The sequence below is a fragment of the Ambystoma mexicanum genome, chromosome 3q (assembly GCF_040938575.1).
Source record: "Ambystoma mexicanum isolate Mex_15411 chromosome 3q, UKY_AmexF1_1, whole genome shotgun sequence".
NCBI classification, from domain to species: Eukaryota; Metazoa; Chordata; class Amphibia; order Caudata; family Ambystomatidae; genus Ambystoma; species Ambystoma mexicanum.
In genome coordinates, this window is record NC_090926.1 from 471,288,840 (window position 1) to 471,312,858 (window position 24,019).

At 48.6% G+C, this 24,019-nt stretch overlaps 1 protein-coding gene across 1 annotated transcript in view; it reads right to left on the reverse strand.

Moving 5' to 3' along the window:
- The window catches only part of ATP10B (ATPase phospholipid transporting 10B (putative)), a 620,207-nt gene that overhangs the window by 445,009 nt on the left and 151,179 nt on the right, over nucleotides 1-24,019 (reverse strand). Inside the window, exon 2 of the mRNA XM_069654269.1 lies at nucleotides 23,765-23,887. The gene's annotated coding sequence lies outside the window, so the exon portion shown is untranslated. The remainder of the gene's footprint in view (nucleotides 1-23,764; nucleotides 23,888-24,019) is intronic.

The window sequence follows — 24,019 nt, forward strand, 5'->3', positions numbered from 1 at the left end:
ACACCAAGGGCCCGCCACCCCTAAAGGACCTCTACTGCAGGACACCAAGGGCCCTGCCATCCCTAAAGGACCTCTAATGCAGGACAGCAAGGGCCCCACCACCCCTCAAGGACCTCTACTGCAGGACACCAAGGACCCCGCCACCCCCCAAGGACCTCTACTGCAGGACAGCAAGGGCCTGCCACCGCCCAAGGACCTCTACTGCAGGACACCAAGGGCCTGCCATCCCCCAAGGACCTCTACTGCAGGACACCAAGGACCCACCATCCCCCAAGGACCTCTACTGCAGGACACCAAGGACCCCTCCATCCCTCATGGACCTCTACTGCAGGACACCAAGGACCCCACTACCCCCCCCAGGACCTCTACTGCAGGACAGCACACGGACCCCCCCCCCCAAGACCTCTACTGCAGGACACCAAGGCACCGCTATCCCCCAAGGACCTCTACTGCAGGACACCAAGGACCCACCATCCCCCAAAGACCTCTACTGCAGGACACCAAGGACCCCACTACCCCCCCCAAGGACCTCTACTGCAGGACACCACACGGACCCCCCACCCCCCAAGGACCTCTACTGCAGGACACCAAGGACCCCATTACCCCCCCCCCCCAAGGACCTCAACTGCAGGACACCACACGGACCCCCCACCCCCAAGGACCTCTACTGCAGGACACCAAGGCACCGCCATCCTCCAAGGACCTCTATGGCAGGACACCAAGGGCCCCGCCACCCCTAAAGGACCTCTACTGCAGGCCACCAAGGGCCCTGCCATCCCTAAAGGACCTCTAATGCAGGACAGCAAGGGCCCCACCACCCCTCAAGGACCTCTACTGCAGGACACCAAGGACCCCGCCACCCCCCAAGGACCTCTACTGCAGGACAGCAAGGGCCTGCCACCGCCCAAGGACCTCTACTGCAGGACACCAAGGGCCTGCCATCCCCCAAGGACCTCTACTGCAGGACACCAAGGACCCACCATCCCCCAAGGACCTCTACTGCAGGACACCAAGGACCCCTCCATCCCTCATGGACCTCTACTGCAGGACACCAAGGACCCCACTACCCCCCCCCCCAGGACCTCTACTGCAGGACACCACACGGACCCCCCATCCCCCCAAGGACCTCTACTGCAGGACACCAAGGACCCACCATCCCCCAAAGACCTCTACTGCAGGACACCAAGGACCCCACTACCCCCCCCCCCCCCAAGGACCTCTACTGCAGGACACCACACGGACCCCCCACCCCCCAAGGACCTCTACTGCAGGACACAAAGGACCCCTCCATCCCTCAAGGACCTCTGCTGCAGGATACCAAGGACCCCATTACCCCCCCCCCCAAGGACCTCTACTGCAGGACACCACACGGACCCCCAACCCCCAAGGACCTCTACTGCAGGACACCAAGGCACCGTCATCCCCCAAGGACCTCTACTGCAGGACACCAAGGGCCCCGCCATCCCTCCAGGACACCAAGGGCCCCACCATCCCTCCAGGACACCAAGGGCCCCACCATCCCTCCAGGACACCAAGGGCCCCACCATCCCTCCAGGACCTCCACTGCAGGACAGCAAGGACCCACCATCCCTCAAGGACCTCTACTGCAGGACAGCAAGGGCCTGCCATCCCCCATGGACCTCTACTGCAGGACACCAAGGACCCCTCCATCCCTCAAGGACCTCTACTGCAGGACAGCAAGCACTCCGCCACCGTGCAAGGACCTCTACTGCAGGACAGCAAGGACCCGCCATCCCCCAAGGACCTCTACTGCAGGACATCAAGGGCCCCACCAACCCTAAAGGACCTCTACTGCAGGACACCAAGGGCCTGCCACCCCTAAAGGACCTCTACTGCAGGACACCAAGGGCCCCATCACCGCCAAATGACCTCTACTGCAGGACACCAAGGACCCCACTACCCCCCCCCCCAAGGACCTCTACTGCAGGACACCAAGGACCCCTCCATCCCTCAAGGACCTCTACTGCAGGACACCAAGGACCCCACTACCCCCCCAGGACCTCTACTGCAGGACACCACACGGACCCCCCCCCCAAGGACCTCTACTGCAGGACACCAAGGCACCGCCATCCCCTAAGGACCTCTACTGCAGGACACCAAGGACCCACCATCCCCCAAAGACCTCTACTGCAGGACACCAAGGACCCCACTACCCCTCCGAGGACCTCTACTGCAGGACACCACACGGACCCCCCACCCCCCAAGGATCTCTACTGCAGGACACCAAGGACCCCTCCATCCCTCAAGGACCTCTGCTGCAGGACACCAAGGACCCCATTACCCCCCCCCCCCCCCAAGGACCTCTACTGCAGGACACCACACGGACCCCCCACCCCCAAGGACCTCTACTGCAGGACACCAAGGCACCGCCATCCCCCAAGGACCTCTACTGCAGGACACCAAGGGCCCCGCCATCCCTCCAGGACACCAAGGGCCCCACCATCCCTCCAGGACACCAAGGGCCCCACCATCCCTCCAGGACCTCCACTGCAGGACACCAAGGACCCACCATCCCCCCCCCCCCCCCCCAAGGACCTCTACTGCAGGACACCAAGGACCCCACCATCCCTCAAGGACCTCTACTGCAGGACAGCAAGGGCCTGCCATCCCCCATGGACCTCTACTGCAGGACACCAAGGACCCCTCCATCCCTTAAGGACCTCTACTGCAGGACAGCAAGCATTCTGCCACCGTGCAAGGACCTCTACTGCAGGACAGCAAGGACCCGCCATCCCCCAAGGACCTCTACTGCAGGACACCAAGGGCCTGCCACCCCTAAAGGACCTCTACTGCAGGACACCAAGGGCCCCACCACCGCCAAATGACCTCTACTGCAGGACACCAAGGCACTGCCAACCCCCCCCCCCCCCCCAAGGACCTCTACTGCAGGACACCATGGACCCCGCCACCCCCCAAGGACATCTACTGCAGGACACCAAGGCACCGCCACCCCCCCCAAGGGCCTCTACTGCAGGACACCAAGGGCACCGCCATCCCCCAAGGACCTCTACTGTAGGACACCAAGGGCACCGCCACCCCCCAAGGACCTCTACTGCAGGACACCAAGGCACCGCCACCCCCTCCCCCCCCCCCTAAGGACCTCCACTGCAGGACACCAAGGTACCCCCCCCCCCCACAAGGACCTCTACTGCAGGGCACCAAGGGTCCCGCCACCCCTCAAGGACCTCTGTTGCAGGACACCAAGGCACCGCCACCTCCCCCCCCCCCCACGGACCTCCACTGCAGGACACCAAGGTACCCCCCCCCCCACAAGGACCTCTACTGCAGGACACCAAGGACCCCGCCACCCCTCAAGGACCTCTACTGCAGGACAACAAGGGCCCGCCACCCCTCAAAGACCTCTGCTGCAGGACACCAAGGACCCCGCCACCCCTCAAGGACCTCTGCTGCAGGACACCAAGGGCCCGCCACCCCTCAAAGACCTCTACTGCAGGACACCAAGGACCCCGCCACCCCTCAAGGACCTCTACTGCAGGACACCAAGGACCCCGCCACCCCTCAAGGACCTCTACTGCAGGACACCAAGGGCCCGCCACCTCTGAAGGCAGTGGCTGGACACCATGTAGTGGATCTTTTAATGCCGGACAAAGTAGCAACTCGCATGGAGTAGTACAGCACACAGGGTGGCTACTGGCCGGCAAACATGGAAATTAAGGTGCGTTCACAAACGTTCAAAGTTCTGGTAGGAGCTCTCGGACATACGTGCGGTGCGAACAAGTATGTTAATGTGTGGGATGTCTGCAGGAAGAAGCCAAATGTGGTGTACACTTATTTTGCAATTTAAATTCTAATTAAACTTTTGCAAAAAGGATTTGCAGTTTGCATCCGAGATGGCGCAAGCGTGCCCTGTGCCAATGTTACACTGTGCCAGACAACCACTGATGGGCAGAAGTGGGCCATTTTTGTGAATCAGGCGTAACTTACTACTGCTGGGATAAAAAAAAATACATTTATGGATCACCCGACCTCTTTGCGAAAATCATTTGGTGGAAGTTCTGAGCAGTCAGGCATAAGTTGCAACAGTCCTAGCCTTTGCCAAACTCTCGATTGCTTGTGACTCGGTCAGACTCAGAGCGCTCTCAGAGCGACTCTGAAAAGGCCGCCAGACGCATGAGAGGGGTTGCTTGTGGGCACTGCTCTCAAGTAAGCAAGCCCACCCCAGGCCACCTAGTACTCAGCAAAGAAAATGCACAGGATGCGTGTAGTTCAAGTTCAAACCTTTCTGCTGTGCTATGAAATTAGAGCAGAGAGTAACATTGCGAGAATTATTGGCTGGCCGTTCTTTTTCACAGACATACATTGGGATTTCAGAGTCCCGGGCATTTATTGCTCAATAACGGCCTGGCCGGTTTTGGACCAGAGCCCCCTGGCTATCGCTACAGTGTCCCCCAGAGATGCACGGCTTCTTGTGTAACTGGCTACGGAGCACGCACAGCTTTCCATCAGCCACTAAACGGTTGCCACCATTAAGTGCCGCGAGAACACGTTAAGGATTAAATTGTTCATACGCTCAGCAGGAAGGAAAGGGGATTATGTATTATTAATGAATCCCTCTTACATGCAGCGCTGGAAGGGGAATTACAGGAACATTAAGGGAGGGAGCGCATTGTTAACACTGCGGGGGTAGATGGCAACGATTGTGCACGTGTTGGGAGGATCCGTATTCTGTGGCACTAGATTATGCATGCACACGTGGACATTGTGTCTGCCTTTCCTATATCATTGCTGACGCCTTTGTGTTTCTAAGATTAGAAGTGGGGCGTGGCCTGATGAGAGGAAGGCATAGGCCACTGTGATCCACTAGGGGGAGTGCTCTTGGGGAGACATGTTAAAACTGCCAGGCTATTATGCAAGTCTATGCAAAAAGGAAGAGAATACTCCTCCTTGGTACTGAAGGGGTTAAGGGCAAGGGACTAAGAGCTACTGGGAGAAGACGGTTGCTGGGTAGGCTAGATGGAGGAGGAAACCTCTAGTATAGTCTGTTTGGTCTAGAACCGAGGACGTGTGGTCCAGTGGGGCCAGGGTAAAAGAGGAATGACGAAAGGGAATAGAGAGGAAACACAAAAAGCCGAAGTTTATAAAAATGCCATTGTAAAAAGGAAAAGCAGGAAAGGAGGAACAGTGAAGAAAACAAAGGCGAAACGAGGCGTGATGAAGAGGAGAAAGGAGCAGAGAGAGAGGAGGTGTAAAAACAACAGGTGACCGGGAAAGGGGAGAAGAGTAGGGGGAAAGAAGAGGAAAAACAGAATGAAGATGTCTAAAGTCAAGTGAAATGATAAATCGGGTGCATTAGGAAAAAGCATGCGACACTGTACACGAGACGTGGTGTAGGGGGATAAAGTGAGGTGAACGAGAAAGGACTGTTAAGCGGTTAGAGTTGTGGTCTAGTTAAAGATGTTCTGGCTACGCTGGTTGGACAATGTATGCTCTAGCAAGGGGTCCAATGCTCAACTGGCAACGAGTGGCAAGGCTTGTGGTCAAGCGAAAGAAGGTATTGCGTAGCGAGAGGCTGTGCGGTCTAAGCCAATCAAATGCCTCCTGGTGTAATGACGCATCCTGCACTGGGATGCAGTTTAGTGTAGGGTGACCAGACGTCCGGGTTTTCCCAGGACAGTCCGGGGAAATCACCCTCCGGGAAAAACCGTAATTATTTTTCACAACACTTTCAGAATTTTGAAGTTGCAGGTTTGGCTGGAACACCCAACCTCTCAGGTACAAATCAGAGCACTTACTGACTGTGCCACAGAGACTGGCTTGGAAATTATTGTACAGCAAGCCATGTAATATCATAGCGCTAAGACTCGTTTTGAATTAACATGCCACGATTCACAGACAGAACTGCACAAATGAGATTATATACAGTTTATAGAAAGGAGAGTGCTGGGAATATGGTTGGCAGTGATTCCTTCTCAATCCGTTGGCTTCAGTTCCCTCACCGGGGCTTCCATCAGGGTCTGGTGCACGTTTGATCCTTTCCACTGGGCCTTGGGTGTTGTTTGTGAGCCACCCACACTCTCTGGGAGTCTGCTCCTCTCCATCACCCCCACCCCCAAGCTTGCGAGGTCTCTCTTGGCTTCTGAGCAGGAGATCTTCAGGCAATCGTCGGACGTTCTCGCTCTGCCTCTCTTGAGTAGCCTTTTCTCTTCCTCTCCACAGTGGCTCCCAGTTTCACTCCCAGTGCAGCACATGAACTCTCGGTCAAACATACATAGTTACTGCTCCTTTCAGGTGGCTTGGTCTAACTCTCAATAATGTTCTCCATACAGTCCACAGGAGCCTGCCTTCCCGACTTCTCTGTGCCCGACACTATTGTGCTCTGACTACACCACTCTTTCTGCAGTAATAATCAGGGCTCAAGTCGAGGGTACATGTGGGGGGACGGAGTCAACCCACTTTTCTCTGAGGGTGGACTCATTCCAGCTCAGCTAAAATAAGAAACATTGAATGCCCTATTTGAATTTATGAATTAAAGCCGAGCTCGGGTCCAAAACACAGTTGTCAGGTTTGCAGGCCGGACACTTCACAACTGCACTACATAACATTCTGAAAAAAAGACAATTATAGGTGAGTTGTCCCATTTCGGTGCTGCATGTCCCAGGGAAAACATTTGTATTGGTTATTGGAGTTTAAAACATGTACACCTTTTAACGTTTTCAAAATCTCTATTAGAAGAAAATATCCTCTCTTGGTTTTGTTTGTGTTGATTTTATGAAAGTCAAATGCCATTTGGCCTGTGCAATTTGGGAGGTTATGCAAAGCCTATTTAATGAAATGTGCATATTTCACCTTGAAATGCTAATTTCTGGTGACATCACATCCCATTGCATGTGTTGATGAGTCCCCCCACTTTAATTATTAGGGCTTGATCCTTGGTAATAATCCCTCTAGCCCACGGGCCTATAAACTGGATCACATGTCCATGGACAGGGCGGAAAGACTTCTTCTGCCACATTGCTCTGCTTTGTCACAAATAGATTCCCAATGCATAATTTGCATGATGTCTGCAGGTCTGATATGCACAAAAAGTTTTGTTTTTTGTGGAGCATTACATTTCCGTTAGAACATGCATTATACAAGCTGCAGGTTTCTGTAAAAAACAGACTACAAAAAGGTGGCTTTATAACACAGTTTTGTCTTTAGTTGTGGTGTGTCTAGGTCGTGCAAGTGCATTTGCAATTCCACATGAGTTATTTCTATGCAGACATTACTTCATATTCTGCCACTTTAATCTTCTATTCAGGATGGGGGAAAACAAAGCTACGATCATACTCTATTTCTTTAATGTTTGCATAATTTGTCAGGTTCATTTATAATGTGATTTGTGCATATTTATTTTCAATTATCTCTATACAACAGCATTTTTGTACCTCTTTAAAGCAAACACACATTTTCATCAGCTAGAAATGAAAAGATAATTGGTCGTCATCTGTTAACTACAATCTGTGATTGCGAGAACATCCTTGTTTCCCACTTACAAGTATCTACCAAAAATGTCCGGCCAGGTCTATGTTTTGTGTGGTGCGATGTGGAGAGTTGGGATGGTAGTATGGGTTTGTGTGTTGTGGGCATGCAGGGCACCAGAAATGGGGTTTGTGTTGTGGGGGTGGAGTGGCATGGTGCCATCGGCTGGCGTTTGCCATCTCTGTACATGTTTGATTCGTAGAGGCAAGCCAGTCGTCATGGCTGGGTTCCGGCTTAGGTTTACCCTGGTGTTCCCTGGTTCCCCCATCTTGAGAACAAACGTGGTTTGGCAAATAGACTTTTTTGTTTGAGTCTTGGGTGCCACTAGCCCACAGTGGATCCTTGGGCTCATCATGACCTCCCAATGTCCCTGTGCCTCTCTTACTCTGCTCTAAAGCTATAGTGACTGGGGTACTATATTGTCCAACATGCAAAAACTGTGGGCCAGAAACAGGAAAGGTGCTGCTCAAAAGCCTTTACTGGTGCAGGCAAGAATGCAGGAAGCAGCACCTTCACCTGCGTGGCCCTTTCCATCAGCAATGTGCAGAATTCCAGGGTGGCATATGGATATTGGAGGTTGCGGGGCGACTGAAAAGGACATCTTCAAGGTAAAGATGAATCGTCATGGTGGCAGAGTAAAGGAATTTGAGGGCTCATTTAAAAAAACAAAACGTTTATTGTTTTGCACAGAAATAAAAAACAACCCCATACATAGGAGAAACATAATATTGCACGAAGGGTTGACACTGCCAAATTCAAACAAACAATAGACCAAGGAAGGCATTGTCAAAAGATGAATCGTCCAGAAACAACGCAAAGAGTTCACAATCAAAAAGGCCAGCTCGCCCATCCGTGACCTCCCCCGTCCCATTTTCACCAAATCTTCTCCCTTTTCCCAGGGCAGCCCCTTGTACTGTATATTCTCTTCTCGAGGGCCATACAGCAGTCCATGTCAGTAACCCATTAAGCCAACCAAGGGTTGTCTGCTGCCCCCCACTGTGCAGCAACAGCTTGTTTCATCAGACAGACGGCCGTAGACACAAACAGTTTCTCAAACCTAGTGAAGCCCATTTCTCCTCATACCCCCAAAAGTAGTAATCTCCGGTCCCCAGGTATTACCAATCCCGAAACAGAGTGGACCATATCCAAACACTTCTGCCAAAAGCAGAAAACGTGCAGGCATTTCCAGAGGATATGAAAAAAGGTGCCCTCCGCCCCCCCACATCTGAGAGCTGCCCGCCCCCATTTGAATAAGGGAGTGCGCGAGTAATACATCCTATGCAATATCTTCAGTTGTATCAACCTTATTCAAGCCAAGATACCAATTTTCCTAGGGAACAGTCGGCCCTCCACCCAATCCTCTGGTTCCAGTGGACCCAGATCCCTTTCCCACGGCGTCTTAAGGCAAACCAAATCCTTCGTGGCAAGGTCAGTGAGGACCTGGTAAAGGGTAGAGATAACCTATGAACTTAAACGTTCCGTGAGAAGGTTCGCCTCTATTGGGGAACAGGTTGGTAGATCTCGAAGGGACAGAAACTGAGCTAATGGGGCATGTGACCGTTGTAAATTATGGTACCTTTCAGTCTCCTCCAAGCCAAATTTGTTACACAGGTCAGGAAATGGGACCAGCGCCCCTTCTCTCACCACACCCCCCACGTTACACACCTGACTTCTCTCTCAGACCCCAAGTCTATCAATCTTACCCACTTCCAGGATATAGGCATTATCCCAAATGGGCTGAACAAGGGTGACCCTGCCCCCCCCAACCCGCATGACAATGGGAGCCCCACCATACCGGCATAGTATCTTGCATCATGGGCAGAAGTGACTGCCTCTTCCGTCCACTGAATGGACATTGGGGGGAGGGAGACCCATCATCCATCCCCACCCCACCATAACATAACATGCAGCAGTGACCCATACCCATGCAGCCAATCATTTACAACTGCCAGTTGGCAAGCCCAGTAATAGCAGCGCAAATTGGAGCACCCAAGACCCCCCTCCCAAACCGAGCACTGCAATTTTGCCAGGGCAATACGGGGCTCACCGCTCCTCCAAAGAAGAGTCTGGAGAGTGGCGTCCCCTCCGTCAAATTCAGCCTTAGTAATCTGTAGAGGGGCATTCTGGAGGACGTACATATACCTGGGTAGGGTCATAGGGCTGCTTTCCCCAAGAAGTGTCAACGGAAGGGACCTCCAGTGTGGGACAAACCCTGCAGAAATCTAGCCATAATAGGGTGTAGATTGTAAAGTACATAGTCTCTTAGGCCAGGACCCACCTATACCCCCAAATATTTGAAAGCCTCAACTGAGACCCAGGATGGACTGTCCTGGGGTTGATTGTTTCCCGTCCCCTTCAGGGGAAAGAAAATGGACTTGTCCCAGTACATCTTCAGTCCACTGGCCCGTTGGAACTCTTGCAAGTTACGTGTGACCCCCGTGCAGGCTTCCTGCGGCTTACTAAGATAAACGAAAAGATCGTCTGTATATAGCAAGACTTTATCCTCACCCCCATGCCTCCAACAGAAGCCAGACCATGTCCGGTCTGTTCTCAAGTGGATAGCCAATGACTCAATAGCCAGTATAAATAAGAGGAGAGAGAGGGCAAACCTGCCTCATCCCCCCACTCCAGGGGGAATGCCTGGGAGGTCACCTTATTGACCCAGATCTCTGCATTCGGAGACACAGAGTAAGCACAGCTTCCTTAGGAAATATTTCCCAAACCACATGCGAGAGAGCGCCTCCCACAAGAACTTCCACTCCACTGAGTCAATGTCCTTTTCCAAGTCCACTGGGAGAAGTGCCAACGGCTCCTCCAGCGTGCGTACCTCGGACACCACCATGAACAATCAGTTCTGTGGATATTCATCCTGGTAGACGTATCAGGCATAAAGCCACATTGATCCAGGAGGACTAGGTAAGTAATTACTTTATTGAGGTACTTCGCGCAAGCACCCTAGCAAAGATCTTGACCTCTCCATTGATGAGGGAGGTGGGTTTTTTAAGAGGCACAGGACTCTGGGGGCCTACCTGCTTTGGGAATGACAACTATACAGGCCCTCCTGAGGTCTGGGGGAAGCATGCCAGTAGTCTTCAATTGATTAAATAAATTGTGTATGTGCGGCTATGTCAGTTTGCCCAGCTTTTTCCAAACCTCAACCGAAAACCCATTGGGCCTGGGGTCCTTCCTTGACTGAAGGTGCGATACATCCGCCACCACCTCCTCCCCTGTGATATCTGCCTCCAGGTCATCTCTCTGGGTAGTAGTCAGCGGCGGGAGATTGATATCCGCTGTGATGCTGGAAATGCATCGGAGGGACAGGGTCTCGGTATCCTTGTCCTTTACTGCCTTTTTATCATGTGTTCTGTCGTGTTTTCCGCGCAGGAGTTCATGTGGGACTCCTGGCGGTGCAGCTCTCTCTCTTTTGGTTTGGTGAACAGACCCATGGGATACCCTTACGGCACCCATGGGTGGGGGGGTACAACCCTGTGCCCCTAGTGTATGTTTTGGGGTACCTGTGGGTGACCGACAGAGCAGGGTATGGGCTGGTGGCAGCACCATGCTGAATTTGACAGGTGCTCTGAGTATCCTCCATTTTGGGATACCCCGGCCCTGCCACTGGAATCAGTTGATTCCTGATAGAAAACAAGATGGCTCCGTGGTCTCTTGCTGTCCATTGCCTGTTACCTTGTTTTCCCAAAGTCCTGGGAAGCCCTGACTCTGTCCCTTCCCCCTGATTGGCTGTTGGATGGAAGTTCCATATATGGTGTTGTTGTGAAGTCCAGTCCAGACTGGCTGGAGCCTTCCCAGTGACTGCATGTTGTGGGTACGCCCTGTGGGTGGGACCTGGGTGAATGGAGTGTGTGACCAATATGCACTTCTTGTTGTGGCTGTCTGGTTTCTGGTATGAGAGACAGACAGCCCTGCCCAAAACTGGCCTGAATGCAGTGTGTAGTGTTGAATGGCTGGGTACTTGTCCCAATCCACATTCCTTGTTGTGAGTTTCTGAGAGGGGAGGATGGCCTGAATGCACTCTATGCCTGATTGGCTGATTGACTGCATGAATGCCCTTCTGTATGATTGGCTACTGAGTGAGACCCAGCAGTGTGGATGAGAGACAGGATAGTATATCTGGGGACCTCTCACCACTGGAAATTGTTCAGAAGCTCTGTCTACGCTTGAAGAGTAACTGGAACTGCTGATCATCGACGCCCAGCTGGAAGAAGAAGACTTGCTGTTGCATTTGCTTCGACCTGATCTGAAAGCTGTCAAATTCGTCGAAGACTGATCCGAGAGAGGACCTGGTAAGGCGCCCTCTCATGTGGCGTGACATAGGGTGGAGGGGCCCTCACTGTGTAGTGGTCCATACTGTTGTGCACGGTCCCGTTCTGGGGCTTGTCCTTTGCCATCCCCATCTGCATTGGTCATGCCAAAGTAGTCTTCAACTGCTGTCGGGCCCCCTCTGGATCTTCCACTCTCCTTATGAGATACCACAGCCAGTCCCATCCCTCGCCCTGCCTGAAAGGGCCCACAGGAGGTTGGATAATAAATATACTCCCCTCCAACTGCCCCCACACCAACCAGGAGACACTATGCCCACTTAGGTCCGCCGGCTGACATGGCCCCCTGGAATTACGGTACTGAAGCACTGTTTGAATGAGGAAGGATAAAACCTGCAGGGTATGCCGTTCGAAGAAAGTGATACAAGCCACCAACAATGCGACATAAATGGATGAGTGGCCTGGAGGATACACAGGGTGTGAGCAACAAATTACCCAACAAATGGGCACCAGGGTTCTCGGGATGGCCAGGGGCGGCTACACCGCAGGATATGTGTAGAGGGGGTCCAAATAAGAACTGCCAGCCAGCGTGTTAACAGGACCTTGCTGCACCCCAAGCAGCCACCACAGTTCAGGCTATGTTGCCATGTGCAGTTCCTCTCTATTCCCCATGTTTGTGCACTTTGTTGTCGCCTTCGGGGAATACAGGCTTTTCAGCCTGTCCAGCCCTTCAGATGGCACCCGGCCAAGGCCATGAGCACCACAACCAGACCACTCGAAATTTCAACTGTTGGGGTACATGGTTCTCGCCCCCACAGTAGTAGCTGTCCCTGATGTCTGCCCATGAATATGCCACCAGGCGGGGTTGGGGGGGTTGTACGAGGGCAACAGAGATCACTTCGTCTAATGGTGCACCTTCTCCCGGTGTCCTCAATGCGGCAAGGGTGGAACCATCGTGCCGCACTGTCCAGTCTCCATGTAGCAGCAGCTGCAAACAAGTTATCTGCCGGACCGCGCCGCCACAATGTGGGAGACTCACTTCACTCACCGCCCAGTCGGGCCCGCCAGTAGCTGCTCCAGACTAATACAGATTAGAAAAAAAGAAGAGCCCAAAAAGAAGCATTTTGGATTGAGAGATTGGATGCTCTCTCCCCTGGTTCTAGTAAAATGATGAACGACTTACTGCAAGATGATAAACACAATTGTATATCTTAACCAATACCCATATTACCAATATGAATGATTAGGAATTGCTTATTGGACACTGTGATTACTAAAATATGAATAACTCAACTGTTTGTAGTGACTGATTAAGAGCATTGATTTAAAACTATAGTGCAATTGTGAACTTTTGCAATATGATGGACTATCTACCATGCAATGATGTATACAACTGTACAACCGATTTAATATCATTGTTCCCTAATGAACAGCCAATAATTGCTTGTCAAGATCTCTTAGCAACCTATAATATTATTGTATCTTTGTGACAGAGTGGTTCGAGCATTGGTTGGAAGAAGGACACGAGTTCAATACTCATGAGATTTAGGAATTGATTGGACAAACAGTTATGCCCATTGCACTGACGTTATAGTTTAGATATATGTATTATAGGCGCCTGCCACAGAAACATAATTGTACACATACCATCACTATCCACTTGCAAGACAGTAATGACGGTACTTTAAAGACACGTACATTACTGAAACTTATGCGTGGTAGCACAATTGAAACACCAGTCTTGTCTTGTCTCGTCTCGTCTCGTTCCCTGTATTATAGGTGAGAGACTTGTGTGAGTGGGCACAAAGATGAAGTTACGAGACTACCAGCATATTAATTATCTCTAACGTGAAATATTGTTAAATATATTCAGAGGAGCAATCGCAATCTGAAATCGATTTCATAATGAAAGGTTACAGAATACTGCTGCCGAGCTTATATATACACATATTACTTTGACGAAACTGTGTGTTAAATGGCATCACTCTTGAGCCATTCTAAGATGGCGGACCGCATTTCACATCAGAAACCATTCCAGTTTCCATAACAATGGTTTACAGCTATTAGCTATTGTCTGACACAAGGCGTCCCCTTTGGTGTCTTTGCAGAACATGCAGATCGAGACTCCTGGCAAGCTTCATCAATGAAGGACATATCTTTGCAGTAACGGATCACCGGACCTTTCACACAGTGGCATTGCTACAGCAAACGCGTACATTAAGTACTGTTTGAGACAACACGTCCTTGCAGCGTCTTTACCGAACACGCAGAACGAGACTTATGGTAAGATATATTTAGGAAGGACTTTTCTTTGTAGTAATGTATCACTCGAGCTTCCACGAGTGCAATCATATAGCCACACAAGCTTTGACAATTCGAATTGTATCTTTACGCACTGTCATCGCTACAGCAAAAGCGTATCTATACAAGAGGAAGGTTGAGTTTTCAGTATTAAAGAATAGGTAAGAAACCAATGCTATTATGTGTCATATATCCATTCTTTTTTACATTTTTTTAAAGAAACCTTGAATGACAACATGCTTATTACCACTTTACAGACATACCTGCCGTTGTGAGCATCAACAGGTCAGTTTTCACACAAGTTTGCCTCTATACCAAATATGTCCATACGATTTTGAACCTTAGCTAAAATGATGGTTTTGCCTTTTCTCCCTTTCTCCCTATGAATGCTATGTCACATTACGTACGTATCAACTATGCATTAATACTATGCATGTTCATTGCTCCACCTGTAAAAATGAGTGTGTGGGTACTTTGCATGATGCTATTCATGCATAATTGATATTAATATGCGATATACACCAGTTTTGGTTAAATCTTGAAATAAGTTTGCTATATCTATGTGGACCATGTAAACTAAAACCATATGGTAATGGATAATGAAATCTAATTATCTGACCTGTTTAGAAGATAGCACTGGCCCTGACTAAGGAGACACAATTGTGTGAAATGCATTGGCCCTACCATGCATCAGCTACCAACTGATGAATATTGAACTACTTTTTAAGATATATGATTAGAAAATAAAAAGAACACTGAAGATTTGACACTTTGACTTCTTTCTTTAATTTATAAAGAATATTATACACCACTATGTGGTATTTGGGAGTGCAGCCCACACCGCTGGCTTTGTAGCCTAGGTCTTTTTTCTGTCTAAATTGTGAGTGCACAGAGGCACCTTGATAGTGGGTTTGCACCCCACGCAGAGAAAATATTTCAACTCAAAAAACCTATTGAAAGTGATTGCAAACAGAGGCTGTGCACACTCACCACCCTTCAGTAATGTAGCTGGTGTGTCATTCCATATCATGAAAACCCCAATATCGGATGTACTTATGCCAAACTCGATGCCTGATGTGTTCATCGTCATGTTTTAACATGAGTGCATTTGCATAGGCTGGTGCCTTGGTTGCACCCATGGGAGTGCCGCTGGTTTGTAGATAAAACTTACCATTTAACTAAAATATGCATTTCATGATGTGAACTCTAGAAGTATCATGATCCATTCTTTGGATGCTCCCACTTCTTCTAGTCGTAGCAGCCATTCTTCTGCGTGTTGTCCCATATTGCGTGGGAAAGACATGCATTAACTACATACGTCGATGGTTACAAGAATGTCTTTCTCCTCTAGATGGATGTTTGTGAGTTTGTTCAAGAAGTCTGTGGTATCTTTAATGCATGTTGGGTATTTTTGGATAATCGGTTGTATACTCCGGAGGGTTGTTGGACTCCATCAGTAGCTGCCACAATGGGGAAACCTGGTGGTTTGTCTAAGGATATATGTATTTTGGTGGAGTAGATAAAATGTGGTTTGTTAGGAAAATTCTGCGAGAGGAACCTGCGTGTCTTATCGCTGATCCATTTGTTGCTTTCCGCCATGTCTAGCATGGACTTCAAATTCCCTGTAATTTCCTTACTAGGATTTTCAGGTAATGGGCTGAATATGTTGCGATCGTTCAGCTGCCTTAGGCATTCATGTTCATAGTCCTCTGCATTAAGGATCACTAAGGCACCCCCTTTATCAGCAGGGCAGATGACTATTTTGTCATCCTCAGAGATTCCTGATAGTTGAAAGATCCCTTTTGCTCAAATTCCTTTGTTGCAGAGCTTTGTATGGTATTTTTCTCAAGTGTTTTAGTAAAGTCTCGTCAAAAACATCTATGGTGCTGTGTGGTAATGGCGGCACAAAGTTGCTCTTGGGTTTTAATTCAATATACTCAGTTGTTGGCTGTGTCATCTCAAAATCTGTATGCAAAGTATGCTTTGAGTTTCATTTTGCAAATGTGATATGATATATGATAGGTTATTTATAACGTGCTTAATACCCAGAGGTTTCTAAGCGCTGACCCGGGGATCGAACCTGCGTTTCTCCTTTCTGAGAGACTCAAAGTACGATTAGAGATATTAATGGCGACATTTCCTGCTCGGATATCTGGGTTGCGCTTTCGGTCCTCCTTTTACTTCGGCCCCTCCTGGTTCTTTTTTTCTTGTGTCTACCAGGGCTGGTCATTGGGCCGGGTCTCGCAGGATCCGAGATCCAGCACCAGATGTGTGGCCGGATCTCGGAATCTGGCCAGAGTCAGCCACCCCAAACCGCTGCTCTGCGCTGGGAAGAAGAAAAAAAAAGCGCACGTGAGCAACAAACTAACTTCCTCTGGTGACCCTATGCAAGAAGTCACAAGAGGAAGTTACAGTCCTCAGCCACGACCTGGTTTATTTATTTATTTATGCAATGTTTGTTGTCCGACAAACATTGCATAAACAAATAAATCCACAGGTATCCGACAAACATTGCATAAATAAATACCCCTATTAACATCACACACAATGCAGCCACCCAACTGCTTTCAGAGGGGAGCTGCAGGAGCTGTGCCTGGTTGGGTTCAAGTAAAGGAAAACGTTGCGTTTGGCTAACAGAAATCACTGAGTTTGAATATTACCCAAGGGGACGTTTTTTTTATATAAAATGGAATGCAAATTGTGCATTTTAAAGAATATTTACTCAGCAACACTGGTCAGAACTATTATCCGCATACTGAAGTAACTCATCACCAGTGCCATGGAAGTGGTTTAAAGTGGAATTGATATATAGTTTGGAAAAGAAGCAACATGAAAGAAATAGTGCCGTTTTAAACTATTATTTTGGAAATGTGCTTTGATCGGATGTCAACTGCCAGCTTTGCCCCCTTAACCCCGCCTCCTTGGGCACCGCCATCCCAAACTCTGCCTCCACCCCGTCCCCTTGTGGGATGCCTGACCAATTCTTTTCCATTTCCACCACTGGTGTCTACCCCTAAAAAAGGTTGCCTTGGGGGTGTAGATGGTCTTTCTTCTGGTCTTGTGCCAAGGTTGACACCTGAAGATGTGGCCAACTCATCTCCTAAATGTTGTGTTAATCTTGTGGATGGTGTAGGTCTTGTTTGTGCGTCTGAATCTGAACTGGACTGGTCTGTGGAAGTTCTACGTTGGAATTGCTGTCCTTGGTTGCGATATTTGTCCACCCAAGTGTAAAATTACTCCACATTCCTGTGAAAAGGTGGTGGTCTCTCAATTGCCCAGCGTGAACATTTTGCTGCAGCTGCTCAACGCTCATCCTCCAGCTTGCTGGCATTATTTACATACAGGTTACAGGGATTGAGGATGTGATTGGGAATAAAACGCAAATCTGCTCGTTTTTTCACGCTTCCAGTTTTGAGACATTCAACTCTCATGCTTCTAGTGCTCCACTCTAAATGCGTTGCTTAACATTGGCACTTTGCACAAACTAGGCATGTTAGTTTGTGCAGAGTGCCAATACTGTACTTTGGACACTCAAAATGGTTTTGATTAGGTCAGCAAAGAAAGAAATCATCCTCGCTAGCAGTATTTGTCTTTCCCGGAGGTGCTAAGCTACAGGGCTGAAACAGCACCCCGAGACTGACGGAGCGAAGTCTACATGGGTCAGCTATACAGCCCGGGGCTCCAGGCAGTGGAGGGAGGGAATTGTTTGGGAATTTCGTTAATTCCGTTCTGCCCACTCCAATTTTTGCCCAACCCCATACTTGTCTGCATCGCTCCTCCACCTGTCAGCATGCTTACACTGCAGTGTCAGCGTGCTGACAGGTGGGGGCAAGATTCTGACGAGAGAACAGGCATGTGCCTGGACGAAAAGACAAGGCTTCACTGAAATATATCATGGAGACCGAAAAATCAGAGTGTACTTCGAACCCTGTGACACAAGCGGGCATACATCGTCAACCGTGACAGAAAGCACTCCATGCATAAACCAAGAAGATGGTGGCCTGTGGCCGGTCTCTCGGCACAAACTGCATGAGAGGTGCGGCAACACTGGAGGGTCAGGCTCGCATCAATCAGCAGATGAGCACAGTCACAAAGAAAGTTGAGGCAACTATACCTTTGCATACTGCTGCTTACTCTGGTGGTATGTTCCTTATTGTTAATATCACAAGTACCCTTCTCATGCCCCCCCCGTCCCCTGCAGAGAAGGAGAGTGTAGAGACCTAGATGCAAGTGTGAGACTTTCCCTGTCCAGCACAGTTTGCTTGCACGGCACAGACCACAGTCCTCAAAAAGGAGAAACCCCGGTAGAATGCAGGGACTTACCCACCCTGTCAGAGTCAGGACTTGGGGGTCGGAGGGGGCCCAATGAAAGCCTTTGTGTGCATACCACAATCAATTCGCACACACTCAAACGGATTCCTTGAATGCAGTCAAGCAAATATTTTAAGGGACTTCGAGAGAAAGTTATCAAGACAAAGCAGGAAACTGGTCAGTATAAACTCGACAAGTATTGTCTTGCGCCGTGCAACCAAATAAAGTAGGTGTCGAAAAAACACAGATAGTGAATGAGGGGCAGGTACAACTCTAGCACCGCCACTGAAAATATCCAAGAAACGCAACCCTGAAGAGGGCCATTGAGGTGTACATCATTCCTTGATTTTATCAGTAATCAGACTGGCAGGTAGGGAACGTGGGGGACTCATAAACATGCGCAATGGAAAGTAATGTTGCCAGAAATGAACATATCTTAAGGTAAAATATGCACATTTCATTTAACTCAGCTTGCCTAAAGTAAAAAAGTGCATAGGAAGAATCCGCATTCGTCTTTCAGAATATCCACAACACACGAAAAATAAGCAGAAGAGGATCTTCCACAAGTCTGTGGGGGGACTGGGACCACGCCATCTGCAACTTTCTCTTACTAAATACTCTCCCTCTAGACCTCTGCAGTCCTCTGGCACCAACTCTGTGTGTAAAGCGTTTCGCTAAACAGGGAGCCGGAGGCCAATCACTTTCTTCAGCTGTCTACCTCTTATGGAACAATCTCCCCCCTTCCTCTTTGCCTTGAGCAGGACTTCCTCAAATTCCGGAAGCTCCTCAAGACTTTCCTCTTCACCTCCTCCTTCCCTTCTTCCCTCAGTCGCTGTGATTGGCGGCTAGGGCCCTTATGCATACATCATAAGAACAGGGTCCTCCATTTCCCTCTCCCTGTTATTGTATCTACTTTTATTGCATTTACTGTTGTACCCCCATGTTAGGGCCTTTCTTCCCCTAGCCAGGTGTCCCAAACCTAGGTGTTGCTGTTGCATTTACTGTTATGCCCTCGTGCTAGGCCCTTTCTCCCTCTATCTCCTTCTCCCTGCTACTGCATCTACTGTTACTGCATTTACTGTTGTGCTCCGTGTCAGGGCCTTTATCCCTCTATCCAGGGTTCCTAACCTAGGTGCTGCTGTTGCATTTACTGTTATGCCCCCGTGCTAGGCCCTTTCTCCCTCTATCTCCTTCTCCCTGCTACTGCAGCTACTGTTACTGCATTTACTGTTGTGCTCCGTGTCAGGGCCTTTATCCCTCTATCCAGGGGTCCTAACCTAGGTGCTGCTGTTGCATTTACTGTTATGCCCCCGTGCTAGGCCCTTTCTCCCTCTATCTCCTTCTCCCTGCTACTGCATCTACTGTTACTGCATTTACTGTTGTGCTCCGTGTCAGGGCCTTTATCCCTCTATCCAGGGTTCCTAACCTAGGTGCTGCTGTTGCATTTACTGTTATGCCCCCGTGCTAGGCCCTTTCTCCCTCTATCTCCTTCTCCCTGCTACTGCAGCTACTGTTACTGCATTTACTGTTGTGCTCCGTGTCAGGGCCTTTATCCCTCTATCCAGGGGTCCTAACCTAGGTGCTGCTGTTGCATTTACTGTTATGCCCCCGTGCTAGGCCCTTTCTCCCTCTATCTCCTTCTCCCTGCTACTGCAGCTACTGTTACTGCATTTACTGTTGTGCTCCGTGTCAGGGCCTTTCTCCCTCCATCCAGGTGTTCCAAAGTGAACAAGGTGCTGCTATTGCATTACTGTTACTGCAGTCCCCTGTATCAGGACCTCTCTCCCTCTACCTAGGCCTCTCTCCCACTACACAGGGTGCTCAAATCTGAGGGTATACCCCCATATCTGCCCATTATACTGGGAAACCCACTGCATCTGATACCTGTCCACACTGGACAAAGATCGCTGCAGTCAAACAATATCGAAGCCTACGGTATGTATACTTTAAACCACGTCTGTGGACACAGGCCGCAGGCACGGCCAAACATCCATGCACCGCAGAAGGCAGCTATTGCTATGCTCATCCGGTCTAGCAGCGCACATAGCCGTCCACACTGAAACACGGGACGTACCTCAACACCTCTGCCATTAGCATACAGGGACTACCACCAAAAAGAAATTTGGTATAGCTGGCCACACATCGACTCTTGCAACAATAGCACTCTATCGCAACCCACCGACAACGCCCACCCACGTGCCTGACCTTTTTTTGGGCTGCTTAGTCGAGCCTAACCAGCCCCCTAAATCGTAGACTGGCTAAAATGCACACATGCATCTCTGGATCTAAAACTCTTAGAACCTCCAGCACATTGACTATGGTCACTGAGGACATTCCAACCACAAAGCACATTGAGGCCATACAAATGGGGAAAGAGCGCTATATAAATAACCAAATACAATACATAAAGTAAATTCATTTCTTTTAGTGCCAGCCTCAGAAGCACATCGTGGGGCCAGCTTCTGCCCTCTGAAAAAAGTGTGTGTACACCATTCACCCGCGTGTACCCTCAACTTGTGCTCCACTGGCAGTGCTGATAGAAATTGTGCCAATGCCGACCAAACTTAGCTGTGGACCAAAACAATTGGCTCAGAAAACATCAGAGAAAAGAGAATTGCAAAAAATAACTAAATAGCCCTGTCAAGTCTTCATTTCCAGTGAAGGTTTGTTGGTTTGAGTGGAGAAGCTGCGGCAAAGGAAATGAGGAGGAAGCGAGTATATTAAAGGTTCACCCTGCTGACTAAATGGCAGAGAAATACAGAAGGCAAGAAAAATGTCCAACTCAACGGGGTGTGAGAAAAACATTGGAAAATCCGATGAATGAAACATGCTTGAGTTTCTGCTCAAACACTAGCCCTTGGCATGCAACACAGATCACAACTTAAGTCCAGCCACATGCTCATTTTTAAAACACTTGCCCACAGCATATTATTTCAACCCGCTGCCAAAGTACTGCCTCTCTGACTCTAACACAGTTTCATGCAAGCAATGCTGCCTTCGAGGCCCTTTGCACTGTGTCCCCCAAACAAAATCCTGCTCATTAGGTCCTTGGAACATGTGGTCACAGCATGAGGACATTTTAGTTATGTAGCCTGCCTTAAACATTACAAAAATGCTTATATACATTAATTTCTTTTTACAGTCAAAATTATCCACATCTGTAGCTTCTTAATTCAACACATATTGTTCAATGGGACAGTATGGCTAAATATATAGACCATAAAAATGAAGGCAAACAGGAATCCAGTGCAAGAACTACTTAGCAAAACAAAAGAACTTTTTTTGCACTGAACTCAAAATCTCAAAGATGTTTTTTCAAACCAAATTTGCAAAAGGATCTGTGGCAAGCTATATGTATACGAGCCACAGCGGTTAAGATGTGTAACCGAGTTCCAATCCTGGCTTTGTGACTTAATCAAAGTGTGTGCTCTCTTCTAGCTCACTACGCCCCATTTACCCGAAGTCTCTACAGGTTATCCAGCTCACACCGTCCGCTGCTCCAGAAAAGCCCCGCTCATGATATTGCCGGACATGAAATAATGAGAATGGTCAGAAACTGGACAACACAAAGTGTGTCTCTTGGCTAACTCCTGGGAACTACTTTTCAAGCAACTTGTCATGATCCCTTTGAGTATCACAAGCTCATGCTACAAAGTCATTTTCTGTGTGGAGACTGATGTCACTACATATCCAAGTTAGGATTCTCCGCAAATCAATTGAAGCAGAGGGACCCCCAAATCCTAAGGCCGGCACTGGCCTCATATTTACTTAGAGTAGGCTCTGTGAACTGAGAGAATTTGGTGAAGCAGGAACAAAACGGAGGGAAGGAGGCCTGCGCACTACCTCGACGGCAACCATCTGTAGTGCCTGTGTTACACAGTTCGTGTTCCAAAAAGTCCACCTTCCATTAAAGAAAACGTTCATCCACGTGATTTAGGAAGATAGTCATGCATGTAGCACGTTCACCTTCTAGTGAAAAAGAGAAATGCAGCAGCCCTGCTTGGTATTCCTACCAGCAGACGGCCCTGTGAGGAAAATGGGAGAAGGCTGTGTAGGCCAGTAGCTGGAAAGATGCCTGTACTTCACTTCAGGGTCTTTCTCAAAGGGCTGGGAGGATAGCTCAGGGGCAACATGCTCACCTTGGAAGAAAGACGACAAAGAGCAACACAGGTTCGATCTCCGGGTCCGTGCTTAGAAACTTCTGGGTATTAAGCACGTTATAAATAACCAATTATAATTATAATTACAAACATCACATTTCTCTTTATGCCAGTTTGCACTATGTTCTCTAAGACATGCTGGAGTAAAATAAGCCACAACCGGTTTATTAAAGGTGTGGTGCATATAATAAAGCAGTAAACAAGGGAATAAATAAACAAATTCAGCAAAAACAAAATCGAATCAAAATAGGCCAATGCAGATTTTAAACCTAAGTTCTTTCAAAGGAAATCCAAGATTCTTATGCATTAATTAATTGTATTTAATAATTCTAATGGTAAGACAAATAATCAGTGGCAAACTTAAAACAATACAACAAATCTAGAGGATGTATTTTAAATATGGGGTGAGAGTGACACCTACTGGGGAGGAGCAGTATTGCTGGCCCTCTTTTTTTATCAACATTTAGAAAGGTCTGCTAGCCTTAGCAGAGCCTCCACCCTCCACTCAAGAGCAATTGTTGGACCCTGCATGCCAAGGCCTTAAATAGGATAGGGCTTAGCCCTGGCAGTATCCAAATAATGCTTTTGAGCCAAAACTTTGCAGGCTCCCAATCTGACTTCACCAACCACATTTCTTTCACTGAAGCAATAGAAATAAAAAGATAAGTGGCAATACTTCATTTCACCAGTAGATGCCACTATCAGCTGTGTTAGTGGAGTTCGTTTGTTTTCGAACACATAAGGGAAATTATACACCGTTTGATTTTTTGCAACACATTGTATTTAAGTATTGTCATTACAGTGGTTTTAATCCGTCCATAAGAATCATGGATTTCTCTGAAGATCTGTGGGGCTGCATTATATACGGACCTATTTTCACCTGATGTGCGATTTTAGTTAATTTTGGTTGATAATGTAACAGCGCATGAATTATATGTAATATATGTTTTAAAGTAGGAGTGGGTTCCCTTCATTGCTCGTATGAAAGGGTCTGCTGGTTAACTTGTTTCATTACACAGGGCCCACCACTTTTACAGATGTATTAGCTATATGGGATGTGAGGCCGCACCAGACCGTTTAGCCCCAGCTCCCAAATATTGCATCAAAACGCCTTCGAGTCCCCGCTCGATTTCTAATTCCACTGAAAGCACTGGGCCCTGCCCCATAAAAGCTACTCTTCTTTTACCTAAAAATCGGGTAATTTCTCACCTTTTCTGGGGCTTTTCTGCAGTCAACTCCCGTATTCCGATGCCCAGGTGTGGGTAACACATTCACAAGGAAACGATGTCTGCACCTTGTTTCGTCGCTGTCCTGGGCGAGCCACTTTCGTTTCTAAAAGAAAAACCAGAAACATTTCATGATAAAGAGTAAAATCGCACCACAAAGTCCTAACATGCACACCTTCTGCACAAATAATGTTTGGAAAACCAGGAAAAGCGCTTAGATATTTAGCATGACATAGTT